At 41.4% G+C, this 27,489-nt stretch overlaps 1 protein-coding gene and 1 pseudogene across 3 annotated transcripts in view; both read right to left on the reverse strand.

The window, feature by feature from the left end:
- The window catches only part of DIP2B (disco interacting protein 2 homolog B), a 229,478-nt gene that overhangs the window by 155,686 nt on the left and 46,303 nt on the right, over positions 1-27,489 (reverse strand). The gene's annotated exons all lie outside the window — the stretch shown is intronic.
- Positions 1-27,489, reverse strand: part of LOC132345265 (small ribosomal subunit protein uS5-like) — a 52,662-nt pseudogene that overhangs the window by 24,238 nt on the left and 935 nt on the right.

The following is a 27,489-nucleotide window of genomic DNA, read 5'->3' on the forward strand; positions in this document are numbered from 1 at the left end:
GGTTGGGGCCCATAAACCTGTATTTTTCAAAAAGTCATCAGGCAGTTGCACTTACTCAGGCTTAGAAACAAATGATGTATTATGAGCTGAGGTACAAACATAACTCATATTCAAAAGAGTAACCTACCTCTAAAAGCTTTAATTATTCTGAACATAACCAAAATATTTTCTCTAAATAAAACTACAATTCTAGATAATATGCAAAGTAAAATCAAATTGTTAATTCAGAAAAAAAAAACAATAAAAAGCTAACAAATTACAAGGAAGGACTAAAGTACAGTCTTCTAAGACTGGTCTTGCTGACATATTGAACTGGATGATTCTTAGTTGATAGAGGCTATGCATTGTTGCCTAGTCCTATCAACCGAATATAATTTCAGTGAAAATCTTACTGTAACAACAGAATGAGTGATTTTGCTGAAATGAAGGCCAGCTCTCTGATTTCTATCCACTAGATGCCAGTAGCATCCCCCCAAGTTGTAACAATCGAAAATGCCTCTAGACACTGTCAAACGTCCACTGCAGGGCAAAAATCACCCCAGTCCAGGACTACTGGATTAAAGGAACCAGGTTAAAAATTAGAAGGAAAAAAAAAAAAACGGCTAAAATAGATTGGCGTGAAGGTACAGCAAATAAATTGTCTTCAGAATATAAAGCAGTAGCCCAAGGTGCACTCTTACTGGCTATTTTTATTAAAAACAAAACTAAAGGAAATGGACTTAAGTTTCACAAGGGAGCATCGAAGAGTACTCAAAAGGAAAAACCTCTTAACTCCTAAATTTCATTACAGCCAGGAAGTCTGGAGACCCTTTCCTGGAGATAATTAGAATGAAAAGGCTGTGATATGACTCAGAAGCTTTGGGACTAGAGCGTAGGTCTGAGAGAGCTGCGGAGGGCCCATTTTAGCCTGAGAACCTCTCCCGCCCTGGAGCCTGAAAGACTCCTTCAGAAGGAAAGCACTTGACTCACAGTTAAAGTCTCCCTCTGGACTCAGGTCCGTGTGATGTGACCAGTTTCTGAACGCACACACAGCAAGCCAACAAGGCTAGCAGGTTTATGGCCCTTCCCTGCTGCTTGTGCTTCTTAAGGCCAAGGTGAGGCTGTGAACCAGTCTTCTCTTTTGCGCCCAGGGTCAGTCCTAGCATTGTTCTAGTGCAGAGGCTGCCAGTCCAAGGTGGAGCTGTGACCAGGAATGGTATTCTACGCAGATCAGCACATCTATAGTATCTATCTCAGTAAAAGTAAAGGCAAATACAACAAATCTGAGAAAAGAGAAAAAAACAAGTCAAGCCACAAACTACTGTAAATCAGTAGTTCCCCAAAATGTGATCCATTGATTTCTGTGGGTCCTGCAAGAACTTACAAAGGTCCGAAAAGTATAAAATACTTTAATAATGATATTAAAAGATTTTTTACCATTTTTACTGTGTGAATGGCTATTTTATATTTTAACCTTTTGCTCTTCATCCATAACAATGGATCTCAAAATTCATATTTTTAAATTATTTGCTCTCATAGCATAAAAGCAATGGTGAATAAAATGGCACAAATCAAGGGAGTGGTGATTTAGGCCATACATATACAGTGGAAGTTACTGGTTTTATTACATCTTGATCCCTGAATCCACATCTTTCTAATATTCTGTGTCGTCTCAAGGAAAAGCACTTACACAGTTCTGAGCTGAACTGGCTGTCTTTTTTCTTTTCTAAACTGGCTTCATTCACTATATTTTTTTCATATAAACCTATGTGATGGCTACAGCTGGAGCCTGGGTCCTTTGCACGGAAACTCTGGGGTGGGTCTTTACAAGAAGGTCAGTGAATTCCTGATATGGAGGCTCAAAGACTCAGTGAACACTGACTCTTTCCAGAGATCAGGGGTGAGATAACTGTAGGTCTTGGAAATGGCATGAAAAGTGGCCTTGGCAAAGTTGCTCAGGATGGCAGTGATGGCAGCAGGATGGAGATGCAGCGATGGTCAATTCCAGCCATCATCAGTAGCTTCTTGGGCACAGGGACTGAGATGGTGCCAGTGTTCCTGAAGACAAGGATGAGGCAAACCAGCACAGAGCCACAGTGGTGAGTCACCTTGCAAGGGACAGCATGAGGCTTGCAGACCTTGTTCCCCCAGTAACCTCACTGAACAGGGATGACAGAGAGAGTTTGGCCAGAAGTAATGCCCAACAGATGGCAGTGGCTACCTCCTAAGAGCACTTAACACCCATACACCATTCCTACTTTAACATCATTTCTACTTGAACTGATGGACAAACTATGGTTTTCAGACTTGAGTATCTGGCAGACATTCTCTTAAAAATTAACCAAGTGAGTTTGGTACCAGCAGCACTGATAACAATCATAAACTTCAGTGAACTGGCGGTAATTTCAAAGCAAAAATCAAAATTTTGGAATATTTGAGCTTGACAGCTTTACAATACTTAGCATTTTTTCTTATGACACTGAATATGAGATTAACAAATACAACTTTTGCTAATGTATAATGAAATGTGTCATAATTTGAAAGCTGTACCTAACATACTGATTCAATACTTTCCAAATGACCAATGAATGATGTTTAAAAACAAATTATATACTAGTAATAATTCATTCAAAGTATAAGACAGATAGGTGCTTCCTCCATGGCTCAAGTGGTAAAGAATCTGCCTGCAATGCAGGAGACATAGGTTCGATCCCTGGGTCTGGGAAGATCTCCTGGAGAAGAAAATGGATAAAATTTGTAAGATCAGTAATCCAGTATAGTCAAAGCTATGGTTTTTCCAGTAGTCATGTACGAGTGTGAGAGATGGACCATAAAGAAGGCTGAGCATCAAAGAACTGATGCTTTCGAACTGTGTCATTGAAGAAGATTCTTGGGAGTCCCTTGGACTGCAAGATTAAACCAATCAATTCTAAAAGAAAGCAACCCTGAATATTCATTGCAAGGACTGATGGTGAAGCTCCAATATTTTGGCCACCTGATGTAAAGAGCCGACTCATTGGAAAAGACCCTGATGCTGGGAAAGATTGAAAGCAGGAAGAGAAGGGGACGACAGAGGACAAGATGTTTGGATGGCATCACCAACTCAATGGACATGGTTTGATCAAACTCTGGGAGATGGAAAAGGACAGGAAGCCTGGCATGCTGCAGTCCATGGAGCTGCAGAGTTGGGCATGACTGAGCGACTCAACAGCAACCAACTCAAACTGATTGATTAAATCTTCACCAATATTCTTCTGTATGTTAGGAACTAAGAACTAACAGTTCCTTAAAGCACTCCCTGTATGTATTAATTCATTACAGTCCTCTGAGATGCCACACACAGTTAGGTAAAGAAGATATAGAAACAAACTGGAAATGAAACCTGACTTCCAAGTGTACACAGTGGAACAGGGGTGACTGAACGGTAAACGGGCTCTCAGAACACAATCTAGAATGTGCAGCAACAGAAGTACAAACCAGGTGGAACAGGGGCATCACTGTAGGAGACAGCTGGGCTTAATGGAAAAGGTGGCCACTGAGCAGAGTCCTATGGGCTGAAGAGGTTGTAGGAAAAAAATAAAAGAGAAAAGAGCACAATAAACTGCAGGATTTTAAACAAGAAAGGACATCATTAGGTTTTTGTGTTTTATAAAGAAATCTGACAACACTTAGTGAGGGGGCCAAGAGAGAAACAGGGCAAGTGAGATGGGGAGGAGCATGAGCCAGTGGGGATAGAGAGAAAAAAGCAAAAGTGATGTTTTGGAGGGAGAACTGGTAAGATTTGGTGACCTAGGACAGCAGTCAGATAGAAAAACACAGGCTGTGCAGACAACAGAGGGCCTCTATAACAAACACATATACATGCTTGTTTTAAACAACTCAGAAATGTAAAAATCCATTCTTGGCTCACAGGCCTCCGGTTAGATGTTGACCTCTGACCTGAGAGATAAGCAACAAAGGAGAGGAAGAGCCTGCTGAGGTGACACCCATGTTTCTGGCTTAACCTAGTAGACAGGCGGAGGTGCCACTCACAAGAACTGTGGATATAAAATGAAACGCTCAATGGTTTCTGAGTGGTGGTAGTGGAGAGCGTGGAGGAAGAGTAAGTTAGTTTCAGGCGGCCCAGGTGGAACTGTTAAATAGAGTGCCACACATATAAACATGGAGCTCAGAATAGAGGTCTGGGTGGAGAGAAAGATTTGGAAATCATCAATATACTAAACAGCTAAAACCGTGTAAATGGCTGACAGCCAAGGTAAGAGTGTCAAGTGAAAAGTTGGCTACAATCATGGGAAACACTAGGGGTTGGGGAGGAAACAAAAGGAGTCTGTGAAGAAAACTCAAAGAAAAGACAGAACAGCAGGTATATTTTAAGATGCTAAAGGACAGCAGCAAACTAAGTTGTGGACCTTCACTTAATGCCCAGGAAAGATGCCAAACCATAGATGTTTCAGAAAAGCAGCGAGGGCTGCCTAAGGGCGCACAATTCCCATGATTCTGGCAAACAAACATTTGCTGTAATTTCCAAGAGGCCACTTGTTATAAGGTCTCTTCCCCAAAACAAATTTGCTCCTAGCCTAGCCATGCTACCATTTCCTACCTGGTGCCAACCCATTCTTCATGGAAACCACATACAGGAAGGAGCCAAATGCTTTTGAGGAGCGTAAACTCCTCACTGCTCAAGTCTGGCTTCCTGAATGTAGCCCCACCAGTTGTAACATCCCTGGCAATTCTTTGTCACTTACATGCTTCTATCCTGGGAAGGGAAGTAACTGATCTGACTGGCAGATGTGGGGAAAATAAATGGTACAGTTGTGTCTTTCTTCCTCTTAAGAGTGACCTGGATGGGAGTTGCGTTGGCTGGAAGCTTTGTCTACTACCCATGCCTTCTCTAATCCAGCAGTGCTGTGGATTCCGCCTAATTCTGGAACTTAACAAGCTGATTTGGCTCTAATACTCAACTGCTTCCTTTACCTTGCCTTCATCAATAATAAAGGTGATATTATAGTCCCTATTTACTAATCCTTTAATTTCTATCCAATCTATTCAAAACTTGGGTGGGAGAGAAAGGTGCTATTTATTGCTCTCCCCTCCCTTCTAGATCCTAACATCAACTTTAAGTAACTTTAGATAAATGCAATCTAATTAATCTAATTTAATGTAATCTTAGTAAAATAAGGGCTTTCCAGGTGGCAAAGTGATAAAGAATCTGCTTGCAATGCAGGAGACCTGCATTGGGTCAGGAAGATCCCCTGGAGAAGGGAATGGCAACCCACTCTTAGTATCCTTGCCTGGAGAATCCGATGGACAGAGAAGCCTGGTGGGCTATGTCCAGAGGATTGCAAAGAGTCAGACACGACTGAGCGACTAACACATGCACAGTAAAATAATTTAAGATTTTTAAATGGTTTTGTTAATTCCCCTTCCTTTTACATGGAAGCTTCTTTACCATTTTGATGGTGTGTTGCACGTCTCATGTTATAATATGAAACAGGTGAGACACTACCACCACTAAAGACATAATTACAGTTGAAACTAATCCCAAACATTCCATCCACTTTCAGGCTTTGGAACAAATTTCCAAGAACTCTTAATATCATCAAACACAGTCAAGGAAACCATAGCATAATTCTATTCTTAAGAAAAACACATCTCCAAATACTCTCCAAGTACTTACATAGAATTCATAAATATTTATCCCAGGTCATTTTTAAAATACCTGAAAAGATAAATTACTTGAATAAATGAATCGAGTGTTTCATGCAAAATAACCTCCCACTATCATACACCACACTGTGCCGCTTTTAGTCTGAGGACAGGAAAATACACACTCTGTAGAAAAAGGAAACGTGAACAAAATGGGCTAACCATTTTTAAAGACTGCTTCCTATCTGGGTTCCGCCTGTTCATGAGACCTGATCACAAAAATACAACAGCCCTGAAGCAATACCTCAAGTGATTAGTGCTACAATGGGCTTCATCAGTCACTGCAGACACTGTCCAGAGATCTAGGCCCATCTCTTCTACTGTTTCCAATATCCACTCTACATTCAGGATAAGGTTATAGAGACTGTGTTAGAAGAACCATACTGAACGAGTCAGGGTCAACACCACGTGGTAGGTGGCTACACACCAGGGCAGGCCAGAAAGAAATGGACCTGCAATGGGATGGCAGGTAGAAGAGTTAGAGTAGGGTGCCACTCGATCTGTAAACTACCTGACTGGTACTCAGTCTTGTCTCTTTACAGCGTGAAGCACCCAGCACAGAGCTTTACATAGTAAAGGTAAGTGGCTATACTTGGAGATTTTACATCTTCTGGATTATGTGCTGATTGCCTCGAACAGACTTAGGGGGAAGCCTAAGCGGACACTTAACCATTTAGTTCTGCCCAAATGAAAGCACTGAATGCCCTGCGTGGCTTTATTTATTGGAGCTCACACATTGAATGGTACATGTCTAATCAGTTGTTGGGTGCCAAGAGTGTTCTTTGTTTAACAGCACTCTAGCCAAGATGCTGACACTGGGCATATTCTCAAACTCTCAACTGTCTCCTAGAGCTGCTCAGATCTGATTTAATACTGTCAACGAAGACTCACAGCACGAGAGGGGCTGGCTCAAGATGCTCCATGAAAAGCAGCCACTCATGGAAATGTTAATTTGTGGAAGGAGGCACCAAATATTTTCTGTTATTTTAAATCCTGGCAGCAGTAAGGAGAACCAGCCCAACATTTTAAGCAAACTAATTTTATACCCTTTTCAGCTTACAGAATCGATAAATTACAGCTCTACTTTTCATTATCTGGGAAATGACAAAAATGGAGAAGAGAAGAAAAGAGACTCAGTGCAGTAAATTGGAAGATCCTTTAAAACAGAGCCTATGTTTTGTTCATTTTCTTTTCCATCCGAGTCTAGCAGCAGTGCTTTGACCACAGCACTCAGTGAGTGAGTGCTGAATCAAATTGTTGTGAAAGCATTCTCAGCTCACCACAGATCCAGCATGTCACGAGTTTAGCAACTCTTAACTCTCTCCTAGCAAATGCTTTCAGTTCCACTTACAGCAAACATTTTTTTCCAAGAAATGTATCTTACTTCACAACATAGAAATGAAAAACCTAGAATCTCCTTTGTAAAGGTGCATTTCTTTTAAAAAGGAGCCATATACTATAAATGAGAAACATTTTGTGTTAAAAAGGAAAGGGCAACCTAAGTAAAGCAGTATATCTGTAACTGTGCTGTAAGGAACTCTAAAGAGCAAACATCTGTAACGCTGCCATACAGCTGCATCCATAAACACCTTTTCCTAAAGGACTAGTTAAACTAAAGGTTAAACTAGAAATGCAGGTGCATCTTTTAAATAAACTCCCAGTCCTAGAAGTATGTTTAAGTTATTTATGAATAATTAAAAGGCCTAGGTTCCAAGGGTCACAGAGAACTGAACTCCCATCTTCTCACAGCCAAAGTCGTTCAAGGGGCTGCCAACAATAATATATTCTCTGTGAGGCTTTTCCTGGCAAGCCCATTCCTCAACCCCTGCCCTGTGTTGCCATGGCATTTTCTTTTCATACCTCTATTATCGTTTACCTCAGCATATAATCAACCTTTAACTTCCTTTTCATTACAAATCAGTTCCTGATTAGACTGTGAGCCCTTTGTGGACAGGAACTGGGTCAGAGTCACTTTGCTATCCCCAGAATCTACTAAATAGTAAAGCAGTTAGTTAATAAAACTTCTGTTGAAAGAATGAAATCAAAACTTCTGAGACTATTGTTTTACATATTTAAGGCTGCTCACTGAAAGGAAGTCCTCAAGTAACCCAAGGTACTGAAAAAACTGTTTAAGCCTCATACATCCACACATTGTCTGCCTTTATCCTTATGCATTTATACAGTCAGCAACTGTCTCAGGCAGAACAATGTTTGAACTTAGTGGGTGCTCAAATATTAATTGATACAAGGAATACATGTTGAACACTATACATATATATATAGAGAGAAAGCGGGCCAGGGTACTGGGCAAGAGGGAAGAGGGGAGAAAGAGAGAGACACAGAGAGAAGAAAAACATATATCATATACTACAGAATTCCCTAGATCTGTATTTTAAAATATGAACATGTGAAGTAACATATAAACAAAAACTATAGAACTTTCTCATTTTTAAGCAAGACCTGGTGAATCTTAAGAGCTGATTTTCAGAAATGATAAAAGGATCATGACACAGCAAAAAACTGGTCTGACTACGGAATCTCTCATAGAGTAATTGGATAACTTCATTCATAGAGGTGACAAGTTTCTACAACCAAACTGCAAAAGATTTCTCACTTTAACAGCTAGCAGCTGATGTCAACACAGAAGCTGAGTTGTTACTCATTTTTGGAAGCCAGTAGATTGTTAAACTTATTAGTTTCATAATAAATATAAAAACATGTAAAAATATAATCTTTTACAAACCAGTATTCATCTGATATTAATATAACTTTTAATACAGTAATTACAAAAACAAACATAGAAGCAAAATCTCTAAAGATATCAATATTTACCTGATATGTATATAATAATATTCAAAATAATTATAGTTCATTTGAAGGTGGAGTAGGGAATTCCCTGGCGATCCAGTGGTTAGGACTCAGCCCTTTTACTGATTGAACCTGGCCTGAGGTTCAATCCCTGATTGGGGAAGATTCTGTAATGAAATCTATAAAGGTGGAATATAGTTTTATAAAAGAGAGCTAAACCTCACCCCCCTCTCTGGTAAAAGGTAATCCTGAGGAGTCAAAAAAACAGGTTCTGACATTTGACAGTGAGGCTACACAATCTTTAATCACCACCTGTATAAGAGGTAAAGAGCCTCATTTTTCCCTTAGAGCTTTGCCTCTAACCCATGGAAATGGCGGTGATGAAACAGCAGGCCAAGAGAAGGGGTCCAGCAGTTCAGATGGTGGAGTTCACAAGCACATTCTCTTCCACCTTCAAGTGTCTGGCAGGCTGCAAAGGCAACCAACCACATAACATGGCCTTGGTTTTCAGAAACAAAATGTCATTTAACAAGCCCCAATAAAACAAAATCTCCTAAAAAGTCCCGGCCATCATGGCACCTGGAGGCAAGCACTATGAAGCAAGGGCATCATATGTTGCTGAAAGTGGGGCCCAAGGCACTGGGTACCAGACCCTCCTTAGTCCCCGGAGGAGGTTAAAAAAATACTAGAAGCTTGTAAGGCCCCCATGACTTGGATGTCTCTGAGAACAGTGGCATATCCATATGCCAAGTTGTAAAGGCTACATCCTTGGAGCCTGGAGCTTTCCCAAATACATTTGCTAATGGTACACTGTTGGAGGGGGACCCAGACCCCTCAGTGGTCGACTGGGACCCCCAAGAATGGGAGGTGGCAGCATATGAGTTGAGGAAGAAACAACCTCTGTCCCAGGCATTCCCTGTTAATATCTACTGTGCCAAAAAGTCCAACAACAGCCAGTGTGAATGAGGAACAGAGACGCCTAACTACACCACAACAGAAATCCAAGGCTTTTTAGAAACAGTCACCAAAAGGGACAGGGAGAAAGGTGCTAATGGTTCATAGGGGTCTCTGAAACTGTTTTCAAGCTTTGTTTACACAGGAAGAGGCCCCTCCAGGCTCACAGAGACAGAAGGAAGAAGCTCAGCCTCCCGTACAAGACGAGCGACAGGCTCTCTGTATTGGCAGCTGTAGCAATCAGGGTCCCTGATAAGTCATTTCGGGACAGCCGAACACAAGTTAAAAGCCTTGGTTCAGGAGCTGTGGGCTCTTCAGGAGACCTCGGTCCCATTCCAAAGGATGAAACTGTCACCTCTTGCAGTGCTCCAGCCCTGACCACAGACTCTGGAATCCCACACCTAGATCTCTTAAAGAGATACAGCTGGCAAGGCCTCTGCCCTAGGGACCCCTGCAGTCCCCTGAGCTCGTCCCTCCACTGAGGGACAATCACCTGTTCACTTCTCTAATTATCCACAGGGACACTCTCATTGACACCAGAGCGCAGGTTACACTCTTCCCCGGAACCCCTCCAAACATAAGTGAGGGGAACCCTGTCAATTACAAGGCATAAGAAGTAGGATGAACCTGAAAGTTGCTCAGTCGTGTCCCACTCTTTGAGATCCATGAACTATACAGTCCATGGAATTCTCTAGGCCAGAATACTAGGGTGGGTAGCCTTTCCATTCTCCAGGGGATCCTCCCAACCCAGGGATCAAACCCAGGTATCCCACATTGCAGGCAGATTTTTTACCAGCTAAGCCACAAAAGAAGCCCAAGAATACTAGAGTGGGTAGCCTATCCTTTCTCTGGTGGATCTTCCTCACCCTGGAATCAAACCAGGGTCTCCTGCACTGCAGGCGGATTCTTTATCAACTGAGCTATCAGGGAAGCCCCAAGAAGTAGGATAGTAGATGTCAAAGATTTATAAATCTTATAAACATAAGATTTATTCTTATGCTGCAGATAGTGGTGATTTCCTCATAGGTGACATGGTTGGTAACTCTCTTTACTATCTCACTAATGAACATATCCTTTGGATAAGCTACAGGAAGAAAAGAACACTTCCAAACTCTGGAAGAGAGAAAAACAATAATCACATTCACTAAAAACTAAACTATCTTCACTGCTAAACTGTTTCCTTGACGAATAAGTAAGGAAAAATGCTTCTGAAATAGTGGTAATCATTAACATATATAATTCAAAATTTATTCCAGATCCATTAAAAGCATAATTATAACACAGATCTAACATTCCTTTCTTCTTTTATTTAATGGAGTATGACTACTTTCAGTAAAAAAAGTATACATTTATTATAAATGTACAGTGATATTATGGGCTGAATTTTGTTCCCTTAAAATTCAAGTATTGAAGCCCTAACACCCAGGACCTCCGAATGGGACTGTAATAGAGAGACAAAGTCTTTAAAGAGGTTAAGTTAAAATGAGGCCCTTAGGATGGGCCCTAATCCAGCTGAACTGGTTTCTTATTAAAAGAGGAAGCGTGAACACAGAGGCACGAGGGATGAACACAGAGAGACCGTGAGGACACAGTGAGCGGGCACCGTGTGTAAGCCAAGGAGACCTCAGAAGAAACCAAACCTGCTGACATCCTGACCTTGGACTTCCAGCCTCCAGAACTGTGAGAAAATAAATTTCTATTGTTTAAGCCACCCAGTCTGTGTTAGTCTTTGTTACAGCAGCCCTAGCAAATTAATACGCAAAGCAAAAAGATGTTCTCCTGACTTCCCAGGTGGCTCAGTGGTTAAGAACCCATCTGCCAATGCAGGAGACACTGATCCTGGAAGACCCTACATGCTTTAGAGCAACTAAGCCTGTGCCCCACAACTACTGAGCCTGTGCTCTGGAGCCTGGGAGCCACTACTGCTGAGTCCACGTGCCCTAGAACCTGTGCTCTGCAACAAGGGAAGCCACCACGATGAGAAGCCCATGCAGTACAACGAAGAGTAGCCCCTGCCACTGCAACTAGAGGAAAGCCTGCGCAGCAAGAAAGACCCAGTACAGCCATAAATAAGTAAGAAAGACATTCTCCACGTGATCAAGAAGTGTGGCAGAGATGGCTAGCTGCCCACCAGAGACTTACATTTCCCTTCATAAGTGGTGCCAGAAAGCAGCTGACAATCGCAGACTAAATCTTCTGCCTCCCCACCCTACCCATCACCGCTACATCTAGGTTGGATCTCACCAAACCAACGTGTGCACTCTGGACTGAGGTTAAGAAGTGAGTATGCTCTTGTTATCCTCTTTTTTGTCACCCCTTCCCTTTCCCAGTCTCCTGGCTGGGTATCAACCCCCAGGACACCCAGAAGCTGTGTAAGAACCATGGATGAGTCTTCATCAACCTGGGTCTCACTAAGCAGTTTCCCCCATTCCCTGTCCAACAACAGGAATGTCCATTTTGGACCATGTTATGCATCTGAGAGGGCTTCCCAGGTGGTGCTAGGCCTGCCAATACAAGAGACTAGGAGACTAGGGTTCAATCCCTCAGTCGGGAAGATCCCCTGAGGAGGGCATATATTCTTGCCCGGAGAATCCCACAGAGAGAGGAGCCTAGCAAGCTACAGTCCATATGGTCATAAAGAATCGGATACAACTGAAGCGACTTAGCAAGCACGCATGCATCTGAGATTTTGGATTTGTCTGTTAAAGCAGCAAGCATTCACCTTAATACAGATGATATTTAAACTTGAAGTTTCATTTTCTTTCTTCAGATTTTAGAACTGAGAGTTAAATATAGATCAAATTCATGAGAAACTGCTGTTTATGTAAGTCAAAGATGATCAAGTATTGTTAATTTCATATGCTTCAACCTAATATGTTTGGTCTACAAAAAAGTGGATGAGACATGACTGTTCCCCCAGCTCACTAATCAATCACATCAGATCAGATCAGATCAGTTGCTCAGTCGTGTCCGACTCTTTGTGACCCCATGAATCGCAGCACACCAGGCATCCTTGTCCATCACCAACTCCCGGAGTTCACTCATGTCCATCGAGTCAGTGATGCCATCCAGCCATCTCATCCTCTGTCGTCCCCTTCTCCTCTTGCCCCCAATCCCTCCCAGCATGAGAGTCTTTTCCAATGAGTCAACTCTTCACATGAGGTGGCCAAAGTACTGGAGTTTCAGCTTTAGCATCATTCCTTCCAAAGAAATCCCAGGGCTGATCTCCTTTAGAATGGACTGGTTGGAACTCCTTGCAGTCCAAGGGACTCTCAAGAGTCTTCTCCACCACAGTTTCTTCTCCACACCACAGTTTCCCCCACAAAGTTGAACACACTGATGGATTCTAACAACAGCTCAACACTCTTCACAGACTGAAAGGCAATTTCATAGAAAACTTATATTCAGTACTGGCTAGTTCTGTGCTTTCACAAATCCATGCCCTTAACTAGTTTCTCTATTATTTGATAATTTTTTTTTTGTCCTGAATTTATCAAATTACACCCTACCAAAGATGTCAAGATGGAGTAAGCCCACTACAGACTCTCTCCCCCACTATGTGCTGTGCTCAATCATCCAGTTGTCTGACTATATACAAACCCATGGACTGTACCCCACCAGGATCCTCTGTCTATGGGATTTTCCAGGCAAGAATATTGGAGCGGGCTGCCATTTCCCACTCCAAGGGATCTTCCATATCTAGGAATCTCTTGCCTGTCCTGCAACTGGCAGGCAGAGTCTTTACTACTGCACCATCTCTCTCCCAGTGATTAAAGCTAAAAACTCTGAACTGAGTAGGCTTCCCTGATAGCTCAATTGGTAAAGAATCTGCCTGCATGGGAGACCCCGGTTCTATTCGTGGGTTGGAAAGATTCCCTGGAGAAGGGAAAGGCTACCTACTCCAGTATTCTGGCCTGGAGAATTCCATGGAATGTATATCCTTGGGGTTGCAAAGAGTCAGACAAAACTGAGGAACTCTCACTGAACTAACTGAACTGAGTACAAAAAGAAAACCACCCAAGGAAGGAGAAAAGTAAACAACAATCAAATAGGTAAGGGAAGTAAAAACTTGAAAAATTACAGTACCAGTGAGTTTCCTTGCCCTTTTTTATTTTTAAACTCTACTGCCCAGCTTTGACCCAATTCACAAAATAGCACAGCAGAAACACACACTAAAAATGCTGAGAGAAACTTCCTTATTCTGACCACAGGACTGGGGAAGAGAAAGAGCCAAAGCAAGCCAAAGAGTACAAGGTACATTTTTCCCTTTCTTCCTTTCTCCACAGAATTTCATGGGAAAGGGGCTCCTGGAAGCCCAAGAATGTGGGGCTTGTTTGGCTTTCACCAAACAAGAAAAAACTGGAAAGAGACCCTCAATTCTACATATGAACAAATATAAGTCTTAGGCAGAGTCCTTCTCCCCTGTGCCCTCCCCCTACAGTGTCTGTCTGCTCTCCAAGTTTGCATGTGTAGAACAAATCCAAAGACAGACAGCAAAGGCGTTGAGCCTGAACTACAATGTAAGAAACTGCCCAAGTCCAATGACCAAGGGCGGTGTAGTTCCAAAAAGCACAGCAAATGCAGAGAACTCAAATGACAGTGGAACCACCACTCACAGAAGGCGAAACCAAACTTAAGATCGGAACCTAACCAAACCAACTGTCAGCTAAAACAAACAATTTCAACATTCTCCAGAGGATTTTAACAGCACCCGAAGTTTCACAAAATACTACTCAATATGTTCCTGACACAATTCAAAACTACTCAACAAAGAGCCGAGAAAATATAACCAATTCTGTGGGGGGGAAACAAGAGATGCGAAAACCGAAATTAAACAGATATTACAACTATCAAATAACTTAAAGCAGTTATTATAACTATGCTCCATGAGGTAAAGGTAAACACTCTTGAAAAGTAGATGTTCCCAAAAGAAAAGCAAAAACAATGAAAAAAAAAAAAAAAACAAATGGATGATGATAACAGTTCTGTAGATTGATTGTCCAGCAGTTACATGATACAACACATGATAAAACTGCATAAAATCATACTCACACGGGGGCTTCCCCTGTGGCTCAGCTGGTAAAGAGTCTGCCTGCAATGCGGGAGACCTGGATCAACCCCTGGGTTGGGATGATCCCCTGGAGAAGGGAAAGGCTACCCACTCCAGTATTCTGGCCTGGAGAATTCCACGGACTGTACTGTACAGTCCATGGGATCTCAAAGAGTTGGACACAACTGAGCAAGTTTCACCTCCATACTCACACACATCAATGTGCACATATACACACAACTGCATATGTAACTGGAAAAGTCTGACCAAGCTCTATGGATTGTACCAATGTCAATTCTCATTAATAATGTACGACAGTTACACAAGATGTTAACGCTGAGACAGCCTGGGGGAAGTTCAAGGTACTTTCTGGCACATTTCTTTGAAACTTCCTGTAAATACATAACTATTTCAAAATAAAACTGTTTTAAGAGAACCAAATGGAAATTTTACAACAGAAAAGTATGTCAAATAAAAAGATCACAGGATGAGCTGAAGAGCAGAACTAAAATAATGGGGGAAAACTCAATAACCATAAAGACAGATGAATATTATGATTCAATACGAAGACCAGAAAGAGACTGAAAAAACTTAACATAACCTCAGAGAACTTTGAAACACGATCATCCATGTCACTGGAGTCACAAAAGAAAAGAAGAAACTGGTTCATGTAGAAAAAGTAACTGAAGAAATAATGTCTGCAAACTTCCCAAATTTGGTGAAAGACATAAATTTACAGATCGAAGAAAGTCAAGCAGAATAAATTTAAAGAAAATCACATCCAAACATCTCATAATCATACTGCTGGGGGAAAAAAAAAAATCTTAAAAGAATATCCAGGAAAAAAAAAGTCATATTACATCCCAAGGAACAATAACTTAAATGAATGCAGACTTTTCATCAGAAACCATGGAAGCCAGGAGACAGTGGAACAATAATTATAAAGTGCGAAGAGAAAAGCCCAATGGCAACCCACTCCAGTATTCTTGCCTGGAGAATCCATGGACAGAGGAACCTGGCAGGCTACAGACCATGGAGTTGTAAAGAGTCAGACACAACTGAGCACACACACGAGAAAAGTAGTGTCAACCCCAAATTCTAAATTCAGTGAAGATATCCTTCAGGAATGAAGGTGAAACAAAGATGAAGAAAGGCTCAAAGAATTTGTCAGAAGCAACGGGAACTTTCTGTACCATCTCCACAATTTTTCTGTAAACCTAAACTTGTTCTAAAATAAAAATTTTATTCTTAAAAAAAAAGAGAGGACTCCCCTGGTGGCCCAGGGGCTGGGACTCTCCGTTCCCCAGGTAGAGGGCCCAGACTCAAGCCTTGGCCAGGAACTAGATCCTGAATGCCACAACTGAAGATCTCAAAAGCTGCAACAAAGACCCAGTGCAGCCAAATAAACAAGTTTAAAACAACAACAACAAAATTTTTAGTGATAAAATGAATAAAGTTCTAGAAAAATATAAAATGCCGAAGTTGGGACAAGAAAAACTGTGAACTTAAATTGACTACGCATTAAGAGGGCCAGAAAGTGATAAATCAATCATGAAAAAAATCTTTACTTTTCCATTCAAACTTGTAAATGTTTGCCACATCTGAAGGGCAAAAATAGATGAAATTTAACTGAGACTATGGGTCGGGAAGATCCCCGGAGAAGGAAATGGCAACCCACTCCATATTCTTGCCTAGAGAATCCCATGGACAGAGGATCCTGGTGGGCTGCAATCCATGGGGTCACAAAGAGTCAAGACACGACTGAGCGACTAACATGCAAAACTGGGACTACACTGAATTTATAGATTAATTTGAGAAAGAAATTACATCTTTTTAATTTATATACCCTATAAGTTTTTAAAACAGCACAAAGCAGAGTGAAAAAACAAACAAAAGACACACAATAAAGGTTGGTACTAATGTGAGAAAAAACAAATATACCTAATAAAACAAAGACTATTAGAAAGAGAGTCATGAAAACATAGAAACATGATGCAGAAGAGGTATAACTACTTTGGTACCACAAAGTAGTTCATGGGATTGGAAAAACAATCTCACTACAAGTAGAAAAGATTACTATTCTAAGCCATAGATAATGATGGACTCAGATTAAAGACTTAATGTAAAAATCTAAATTCTAAAGTATATAATTCAAAATGTAGACTACCTTTATTATATTTAACAAGACCCAGAAACCATAAGGTAAAAAAATTATACAACAATGTTAGTTTCTGCACAACAAAAGGCACCATTAACAAAATTAACACACTATGACACTAATATTCTAAACTAGATAAAAGATGTCTACAAATCAACCAAGAAAAGATATGAACTCTAATTAAAGAAATGGGTGAAAGATATAAACAGGTAATTTACTGGAGACATTTAAAATGGCCCTAATGGAATACAAAGAAATGTTGCAACGCATTAGTAACTGGAGAATGCAAATTAAAACAACATTAAGATACCACTTCACCCATATCAGATAGGCAAAAATTAGAAAAGCAGATAAAGCCAAGTGCTGGCAGGAAGATGGAGAAATAGGATCCACTGGACACACAGACAAAAGAGCCCAAATCTGGTAGTGCTTAATCAAATTACATGCAACAATTCACTCGTATGCATATGTCCAGAAAACTCTCCCACAGGACCACAGGAGAACAAGAACATAGCTATTCATCCCACTGTCTGTGGTAGTGGGGAGTTGAAGGTAATGTGGGTGCCCATTACTGAGGGAATAAGTCATTTACAGACAGTAGATGCAGTTATACACAAAAAATTAGATGTATACACAGAAATATCATCCTCAAACGGTTCCTAAATGAGGACAGGGGAGGATGGAGGGGTAAGAAGCAAAACAAAGACCACAGCACACCATTCAGGTAAATTTAACAATACACAGCCAAAAAAAATCCCACTATGTATTTATAAAGATACATCAAATATATTAGAACAGTGAACTAAGGGAGACTAAGTGCAGAAATGAGAAGTGGAGGTAAAAGAAAATTAATTCTAATTAATTTTAAAAGCTAAGAGAGAAGACTTGCACAAACCACTGTTGATGGTGTGTCATGAATTGAGATGTATGATTAACTCAATCCTCCCCACCTAAAGACTGAAAAATAAATTTGCCACATGTCATGCTCATGCCAATGCTTCAAAGCTAAGGATCAAAGAAAGCACACAGAATAAGAGCCTTAAAAAAAAAAAAAGGAAAGGAAACAAAGTTGAAGAAATTATACCTTAATAAGACTTAAGCATATGTTGAAATCAAACAACCAGCAGCTCCCAAACAAATGGCCTGAATGAAAACTGGTGCCCTGGTCTCCTGGTTCCATGAGTAAATAAAGCAGTGCTTTATAACCTTAAAATTTTAACAATTATTCTACACTTGATTTTATTAAAGTATGATAGGTTTCTTTGTGGCAGCTAAGTCAACTGAGATACTGATTGTACTTAAAATTGATCTAGCACTTCATCTCTGGTGTCTCAGTGATAAAATTCCCTTGCCAGTGAAAGAGATGCAGGTTCGATCCCTGGGTGGGGAAGATCCCTTTCAGTAGAAAATGGCAACCTATTCTAGCATCCTTGCCTGGAATATCCCAAGGACAGAGGCTACAGTCCACGGGGTCGCAAAGAGTCGGACACAACCTAGTAAGTAAACAACAACAACAAACATGACCAAGTATTAATTTGGCTTACATTTCATATTTACTACAATCAGTCTGTCCCTACTCCACCACCAGTCACCCAATGGCCATTAAGTCATACTAATGAATATTTAGGTAACAGATTAATCTGACCATAAAATAATCTGAGGACGTTTTTAAAGAAAAATTAACTTCATAAATTTCAACATAAACAGCACTGCTGAAAGGAACGGGAAAGTTATGCTTTTAAGCATCTGCTCCAACCCTATATACAGAAGAGAGCTAAATGCTAACTTCCTCCCTGTCCTTATCACCGTACACTCCCTTAGTATGCCCTTACTATGCAGCCATGAGATTAAGATACTTGCTCTTTGGAAGGAAAGCTATGACAAATCCAGTGTATTAAAAACCAGAGACATCAAGTTTGCTGAAAGGTCCTTAGAGTCAAAGCAATGGTTTTTCCATTAGTCATGTACAGATGTCAGAATTAGATCATAAAGGCAGCTAAACACCAAAGAACTGATGCTTTCTAACTGTAGTGCTGGAGAAGACTCTTGAGAATTTCCTGGACCACAGGGAGATCAAATCAGTCAGTCCTAAAGGAAATCAACCCTGAACACTCATTGAAGGATTGATGCTGAAGCTGAAGCTCCAATACTTTGGCTACCTGATACAAAGAGCTGACTCACTGGGAAAGACCCTAATGCTGGGAAAGACTGAAGGCAAAAGAAGAAGAGGGTTGCAGAAGATGAGATGGTGAGATAGCATCACTGACTCAATGGACATGAACGTGAGCAGATTAGGAAGATAGTGGAGGACACAGGAGCCTGGGGTGCTTCAGTCCATGGAGATGCAAAGTGTCCGTGGAGTTGCAAAGTGTCGGACACAGCTTAGCAACTGAACAACCACAACGAGGCCCTCTAGTTTCTGCATTCTAGAATCACATATAACCACTATTTAAGACCGGATCCAAAATCTAGATGAACAGCTCAAGACAGTTCCCCCTCCTCCACCATCCTTTTTTTATTCAAAAGCTTGTATCCAACAGTCAAAGTCACTCGAGATAAGCTAAAAAAATTCACATGTCACTTTGGAAAGTGATTCCAAGTATCTGAATTATGACACTATATTATTTATTCTCTTTAATTCAATCAAAAGGACTTAGTAGCCCTCACAATATAGAGATGAAGAACAGGGCAAATTACTAGTAGATTAAGAATCCCTCAAAGGGAAACACACCAATATTACAAAAGAGACTGAACAGTATTATATTATGTTCAGTTCAGTTCAGTTCAGTCGCTCAGTCATCTGCGACTCTTTGCGACCCCATCACCAACTCCCGGAGTTCACTCAGACTCACGTCCATCGAGTCGGTGATGCCATCCAGCCATCTCAACCTCTGTCGTCCCCTTCTCCTCCTGCCCCCAATCTCTCCCAGAATCAGAGTCTTTTCCAATGAGTCAACTCTTCGCATGAGGTGGCCAAAGTACTGGAGTTTCAGCTTTAGCATCATTCCTTCCAAAGAAATCTCAGGGCTGATCTCCTTCAGAATGGACTGGTTGGATCTCCTTGCAGTCCAAGGGACTCTTAAGAGTCTTCTCCAACACCACAGTTCAAAAGCATCAATTCTTCGGCGCTCAGCTTTCTTCATAGTCCAACTCTCACATCCACACATGACCACTGGAAAAACCATAGTCTTGACTAGACGAACCTTTGTTGGCAAAGTAATTTCTCTGCTTTTGAATATGCTATCTAGGTTAGTCATAACTTTCCTTCCAAGGAGTAAGCGTCTTTTAATTTCATGGCTGCAATCACCATCTGCAGTGATTTTGGAGCCCCCCAAAATAAAGTCAACCACTGTTTCCACTGTTACCCCACCTATTTCCCATGAAGTGATAGGACCGATGCCATGATCTTCGTTTTCTGAATGTTGAGGTTTAAGCCAACTTTTTCACTCTCCTCTTTCACTTTCATCAAGAGGCTTTTTAGTTCCTCTTGACTTTATGCCATAAGGGTGGTGCCATCTGCATATCTGAGGTTATTGATATTTCTCCCGCAATCTTGATTCCAGCTTGTGCTTCTTCCAGCCCAGCGTTTCTCATGATGTACTCTGCATAGAAGTTAAATAAGCAGCGTGACAATATACACCCTTGACATACTCCTTTTCCTATTTGGAACCAGTCTGTTGTTCCATGTCCAGTTCTAACTGTTGCTTCCTGACCTGCATATAGGTTTTTCAAGAGGCAGGTCAGGTGGTCTGGTATGCCCATCTCTTTCAGAATTTTCCACAGTTTATTGTGATCCACACTGTCAAAGGCTTTGGCATAGTCAATAAAGCAGAAATAGATGTTTTTCTGGAACTCTCTTGCTTTTTCTATGATCCAGCGGATGTTGGCAATTTGATCTCTGGTTCCTCTGTTACAATCAATTAATTTCCTCAATTATATGATAAAACATATATACACAAAACTATTTTACAGACAACTTCTCAGGAGTATTACTTCTATAAGCCAAAGATACATAAGACGGCAGACCATCTTAGATGCAATGTGTCCATGGGTATGCTAATTTAACTTATCTCACTCTGAAGAGCTCCACAGAAGCTACTAGCAGCTCTCTGTAAAACAACAACAAAAACAGACAGATATATAGCTCTCTTTGAACAAATGTATTTAACTATGTGAACGTCACAACTGGAGATGAGTAGGAATAAAGATCTGTATGTGGAAGCATGAGAAAATATCCACAGAAGAGTCTTATGCCTTTTAATGTTATCTGCAAATATAATGACAAACTGTGGAACACATAATAGAAAAACACACTCATCAGTTTTCTTTAAGAAACTGGAAATGTCTCTGATTCAAAATGACGGACGCAAGCATAGTTCATGAAGGACAAGAAAAATAAAATCTCAAATATTCACCAGTATTAATTGCTTTGGCTGAATAGAGGAAGGAAAAGGATCTTGAGTGTCTAATTTTTCAAAACAATCTACACTGAGTCTCAGTGCTAAAGAATTTGCCTGCCAAGCAGGAGACATGGGTTTGATCCCTGAGTCGGGTAAATCCCCTGGAGAAGGAAATGGCAACCCACTCCAGTATTCTTGCCTGGGAAATCCCATGGACAGAGGAGTCTGGTGGGCTACAGTCCATGGGGTCACGAAGAGTCGGACATGACTTAGCCACTGCTACTGCTGCTAAGTCGCTTAAGTCGTGTCCGACTCTGCGACCCCAGAGACAGCAGCTCACCAGACTCCCCCGTCCCTGGGATTCTCCAGGCAAGAACATTGGAGTGGGTTGCCATTTCCTTCTCCGATGCATGAAAGTGAAAAGTGAAAGTGAAGTCGCTCAGTCGTGTCCAACTCTTCATGACCCCATGGACTGCAGCCTACCAGGCTCCTCCGTCCATGGGATTTTCCAGACAGGAGTACTGGAGTGGGGTGCCATTGCCTTCTCCGACTAAACAACAACAAAATAGCTGACTTATATCATGTTCATTTCAGGTATACACCAACATGATTCAGTTTTATACATTTTTTCAAACTGTTTTCCATTACAGGTTATTACAAGATACTGAATATAGTTCCCTGTGCTATACAGTTCCTTATTGCTTTACATTATGTATATTAGTTTGTACCTATTAATCCCATACTCCTAATCTACCCCTCCCCCATTTCTCCTTTGGTTAACCATAAGTTTGTTTTCTATGTCTGTGAGTCTGTTTTGCAGAGATTCATTTGTATTATTTTTTATATTCCACATATAAAGTGATATCGTATAATATTTGTCTTTCTCCAACTTACTTCACTTACTATGGTATTCTCTAGGTTCATCCATGTTCCTACAAATGGCAGAAAGATCATTTTAGACTGTAAATTCTCCTAGGGTAGGGGACAAGAGTTTTTCTCTTAACTTTTTACCCAGTCTTACACTTTACACAACAACAGCTAGATTGAATGTTGCATCTCATCCCTTCCACAAGAGCAAAGAATACACCTTGGGTTTCTTTGTACATCACTCTCACCTCCACGGCCAAAACATGTCAGGTGACTTGCAAGAGCTATGGATTAATAAAATAATATTTTTTTAAAGCATCAACTGCTGACTAATCCAATTGTTAGGACAAAACTAGTATACCCAGAAAGTATTTACTCTTCAACTTTTTATAGTTCATTACATCCTCTTCTCTTCTGTGCCTATTAACTTCTAAGTTACAGGAGAGGAAAGAAAAGGAAAAATGAAATGTTATCCAAAAACCTAAATGATTCACTCAGTGGGAGACTAGTTAATAAGAAGTTTGTCCTTTTCCATAGTAGGGGTTAGGGGTCACCTATTTATCTGCATTGCAAATTTGGAACTAAATCAACGTTGGTACATGATACTGGGTATGGAGAGAAGTTATACACGAGCACAAAGTGCCTTCACAGTGTGCCCTCAACTGTGCCTGACACCCCCATTCTAAAGGCCCTCTATCTCACCCTCTTTAGGAAATAAATCTATAGTCTTCTCCTAGGATGAACAATTCTCTTGGCTGCAGGGAGGGAGAGGATCTGTGAGTATCAACTTTTCTTAAGCAAACTTTCAAGGAATCTTCCTATTTGTAACCTACTTTTACTCCCATCACCAGAGGAAACTGATCAACCCCATCCCTAAACTTTTTGGACTTTCACAGTGGAGATCGCCCTGTTTCCCCATTGCCACTTAGGATTCAGCTTTCTCAGGGCTGCTCAGTCAGCTATCACTTACCCACCTGCTTTCCAAATTTCAGAATTTTGTTGCTGTTGTCTCTCCTGCAGTTCTGTTTTATCCTGAGTTACTGCTATATTTTTTTTCCTTTACTGTCATTAATTGAAGTGTGATAAAGAACAGAGGTTGTTAGGCATATTAATTTAGCCATTTCTGACTGGAAACTCTTCAAACTGTTCTTGAGATACTCCTCATTGGTGGAAAACAAGTTCAGAAATACAGAGCTGCCAACTGAGTGACTTCAAGCAAACTACCCCACCTCTCAGAACCTCAATTTCCACATCTGTAAAAATATCAGAACAGAGAATTTCTAAGGTTCCTTTCAATCCTGCTGCTGCTGCTGCTGCTAAGTCGCTTCAGTTGTGTCCGACTCTGTGCGACCCCAGGAACGGCAGCCCACCAGGCTCCCCCGTGGGATTCTCCAGGCAAGAACACTGGAGTGGGCCGCCATTTCCTTCTCCAATGGATGAAAGTGAAAAGTGAAAGTGAAGTCACTCAGTCGTGTCCGACTCCTAGCAACCCCATGGACTGCAGCCTACCAGGCTCCTCTGTCCTGATGCTGCTGCTGCTAAGTCGCTTCAGTCGTGTCCAACTCTGTGCGACCCCATAGACGGCAGCCCACCAGGCTCCCCCGTCCCTGGGATTCTCCAGGCAAGAACACTGGAGTGGGTTGCCATTTCCTTCTCCAATGGGTGAAAGTGAAAAGTGAAAGTGAAGTCACTCAGTCCTGTCCGACCCTCAGCGACCCCATGGACTGCAGCCTACCAGGCTCCTCTGTCCTAGGAGTGTATAATTCTCAATTACACCCTTGGCGGAAGCACAGAAGCTTTTAAATCACCTTGATGTCCTTAGCCAGTGCTGCCATATTAGAACTATTTAATTTTTTCTATTATTTGTGTTGTCTCTAAGGGTAAAGGAGATTAATAAAACAATGCAATCTCCAGAAGTTTTTGAACTAGATTGAGTTAATTTATTTCATAAAACCCTATACATCTTGAAATCTGTGACAATTTATATCGGATTGTGTTGATGCTCACTCTTTACTATCTATAACACTACAATTTGTATACTTAGTTTTTCTTCTTTTAAAAAAACAACAACAGTTGAACAAATCAGTGTGCCAATTATACAGCAGAGAGGCAAAAGCAAGTTCAACTTTAAGAAAAGCAACAAGAACGCCAGACTCCATTTACTAAGATTCACAAAGTTTACATAACTATATTCTCCCAGGGCTAAGCAGACAGTGCACATAAAGGCAGTCACAATAATGGAAATACATTTTTCTTAGCTTCTGCCCTTCATGGGTTCCAGCAGATGCCTCAGGGCCTATCTCCCCTAGAGCAGCCCAGGAGCCACAGTTCAGCAGGAGACGGCCACCATCGTGCACTCCTCGTAGTGTCTGCTGCCTGGGGAGGCCCTGCCACTGCTGTGAGAACATCAGAGTCCCTACCAAGAACGGTATAACCGATGCTTCACGTCTGCCAAGCTACGAGCACAGAGCAGCAATGGCTTCCACCCAAAAGTAGAGATATCACCCAAACCACAGCCACACCCGCCAGGGATCTACTAAGTCTCACTGTTACCCACACACAACCCTTGGGAAAGCAGCTCCTGCACCTCTACCTGGACCACGTGCAGGAGGCCAGACAGAGACAAAAATTACATTTCAGAGCTTCCCAGACAGTTTTGCTCAATCCATCTCATTTGCCTCTCAAAGTACCATGAAGTCCCAAATCTCACCCATAAAGGATGAGATTACTGTTCCCATTTTATAAATAAAGAACCAAGACTTAGCAATTCAGTAAGTCTCACAATATATATTATCATTTGGGACAATAAGTTCAGTCTTCCTACTGTAATGTTAGTTCTATTATTCATAATGTTTATTCTATGTAAGTCTGCCTAAACCCTCCAAGGAGGAAGACATATCAAAAGATGAGTAGTTAGTATAAAGATGAAAGTCAGAGACGTGAAGCAGAATAAAAGGTACCAAGAATGAGAGAGAAGCAAAGTCAGGACATGCGCTAAATCAACAAAGATTTAATTTCTAAAGATGTGTGTGTGGTCGCTGCTGTTGTTCAGAATAATTTCTTGAACAGTTAATAAAATGCAGCTAGAACCAGGCTTTGATTGGGGAGAGGGCTTCCTAGGTAGCTCAGTGGTAAAGAATCCGCCTGCAATGCAGGAGATGCAGGTTCGATCACGGGGTCGGGAAGATCCCCTGGAGGAGGAAATGGCAGTCCACTCCAGTATTTTTGCCTGGAGAATCCCATGGACAGAGGAGCCTGGCGGGCTACAGTCCATGGGGTCACAAAGAGTTGGATATGACTGAAGCAACTTAGCATGCACGTACGCATACTGCTTAGAAGGGAACCTGCCAAGAAGCAAAGGGAGAGAAGGGTTACTCTGCTTAGTTGGAGGCACCTACAAAAGGAGGAGATCAAGAGGTGCCAAAGAAGCGTAGAGTAAAAAGAAACAACAAAAGATAAAAGGTCAAATAAGCTGGAAAAAATAAATATTAAGGATGACAGAGGGACTTCCCTGGTGGTCCAGTGGTTAAGACTTCACCTTCTAAGGCATGGGGTTTGATCCCTGGTCAGGGAACTAAGATCTCATGTGCTGGCAGCCAAAAAACATAAAACAGAAGCAATATTGTAACAAATTCAATGAAGACTTTAAAAATGGTCTACATCAAAGGAAGGCTTTAAAAAAAGAAAAAGGATGACTGGCAATGGAACAAGTGAGGGTAAAGTTACAAGTCAGAGGCGACAAGCAGAAAAAAGACCAGCACGAGAAGAAAAGCTGAGATAAAGGACAGTTCAGGAACTTCCAGTCAGAGACAGCAGAATGGGGGTGCCTGGCCCCTGCAAACCTCACTACATAACAGTGACAGGGGAAAAATTAAACTCTAACCCACAAGGGAAAAAAATGACTGAAGATACAGCAGCAACAAAATTTTTACATTTGGAAAGCAGGTGGATAAATGATAGGTGACTGAGCAGACCCAAGCAAGCTGCATCCTAAGTGGCAACGGGGAAGCAGGGCAACTTACGCTGCGAAAGTCTGAAAGGCTCAGGGACAAGCTGGATCAGTTCCCTCTGGAAATGGGGGTGAAAGTAGGTTTCAAACAGGAAGGTTTGTTGAAGGTTTGTTTAAAGTAAAGTTAGACTCACAGACCTCTCCTTTCCTCCATGAAGCCAAGAGAATGCCCTTTCTTCACCCTAGCAAAAGACTGTGTGTTAGTCGCTCAGTCATGTCCAACTCTTTGCAACCCCATGAGATGTAGCCCACCAGGCTCCTCTGTCCGTGGGATTTTCCAGGCAAGAATACTGCAGTGGGTTGTCATTTCCTTCTCCAGGGGATCCTCCTGACCCAGGGACTACAGATTTATTATCTAGAAGGCAAAACAGAGCATCTTTAGAATAAAGGACACCAGCACAGCTAGGGGGCAGGCCTCATACTGAAAAACAAGATGCCATGTAGAGATGCCTTTCAGAGATGCACTCAGCCAAAGTTAAAGAGTAAAACTCAAAAAGGTGAAGACATGGAACCCAGAAAACAGAGTCTGTAACACAAAAACAAAGGAAATCCCTAGGTAGCCAGAGAAAGGTGATCCTTACAGAGTGGGAGAAAATACTTACAAATCCCCTTTTGCCACTACATGGATGGACCTTGCGGGCCTTATGCTAAGTGAACGAAGTCAGACAGAAACACAAATACTGCACAGTATCACCTATATGTGGAATTTTAAAAAGAAGTCAAACTCACAGAAAACAGACAGCAGAAACGTGGTTGCCAGTGGCTGTGAGGTGGAGGAAACAGGGGAGATGGTAAGATGACACAAACTTCCAGCCCTAAGATGTGTAAGGTCTGAGGATCTAATGTAAAACCTGGTGACTACAACCGATAACACTGTACTGTATAACTGAAATTAGCTAAAAGAGAACTTAAATGTTTTCACCAGAAAAATTAATTAATGAAATGCATACATACACATGTAAAGTGATAAATGCGTTCAAATTAACCAGAGGGGCAAATCCTTTCACAACATATATGCTTTCAAATTACTACAATGTATACTTTAAATATCCTACAATTTTATATGTCAGTTATAAAGCTAAAACTTTTTAAACATTTACAAATCATAGATCTAATAAGGAGTTAATATTCAAACTATATAAAGAACTCCCACACCTCAACAATTAAAAAATTGAATAACTTGATCAAAAAAATGGGCAAAGGACTTGATTAGACATTTCCCTAAAGATAATATGGCCAACAAGGGGCCTTCCCTGGTGGCCCAGAGATTAAGAGTCCACCTTGCAATGCACGGACACTGGTTCAATCCCTGGTCCGGGAAGACTGCACGTACCACAGGGCAAAAAGCCTGAGCACCACAATTACGGAGCCTGAGCTCAGAGCCGGCGAGTGCAACCACTCAGCCCACGCGCTACAACTGCTGAAGCGCAATGCCCTAGAGCCTGTGCTCCCCAACAAGAAAAACCACCGCAAGAAGCCTGCCCACCACAACCAGAGAAAGCCCACACAGAGCAACCAAGACCCAGCAAAGCCAAAAATAAAAACACAGAAATATTTT

Source organism: Bos taurus, chromosome 5 (assembly GCF_002263795.3).
Source record: "Bos taurus isolate L1 Dominette 01449 registration number 42190680 breed Hereford chromosome 5, ARS-UCD2.0, whole genome shotgun sequence".
NCBI lineage: Eukaryota > Metazoa > Chordata > Mammalia > Artiodactyla > Bovidae > Bos > Bos taurus.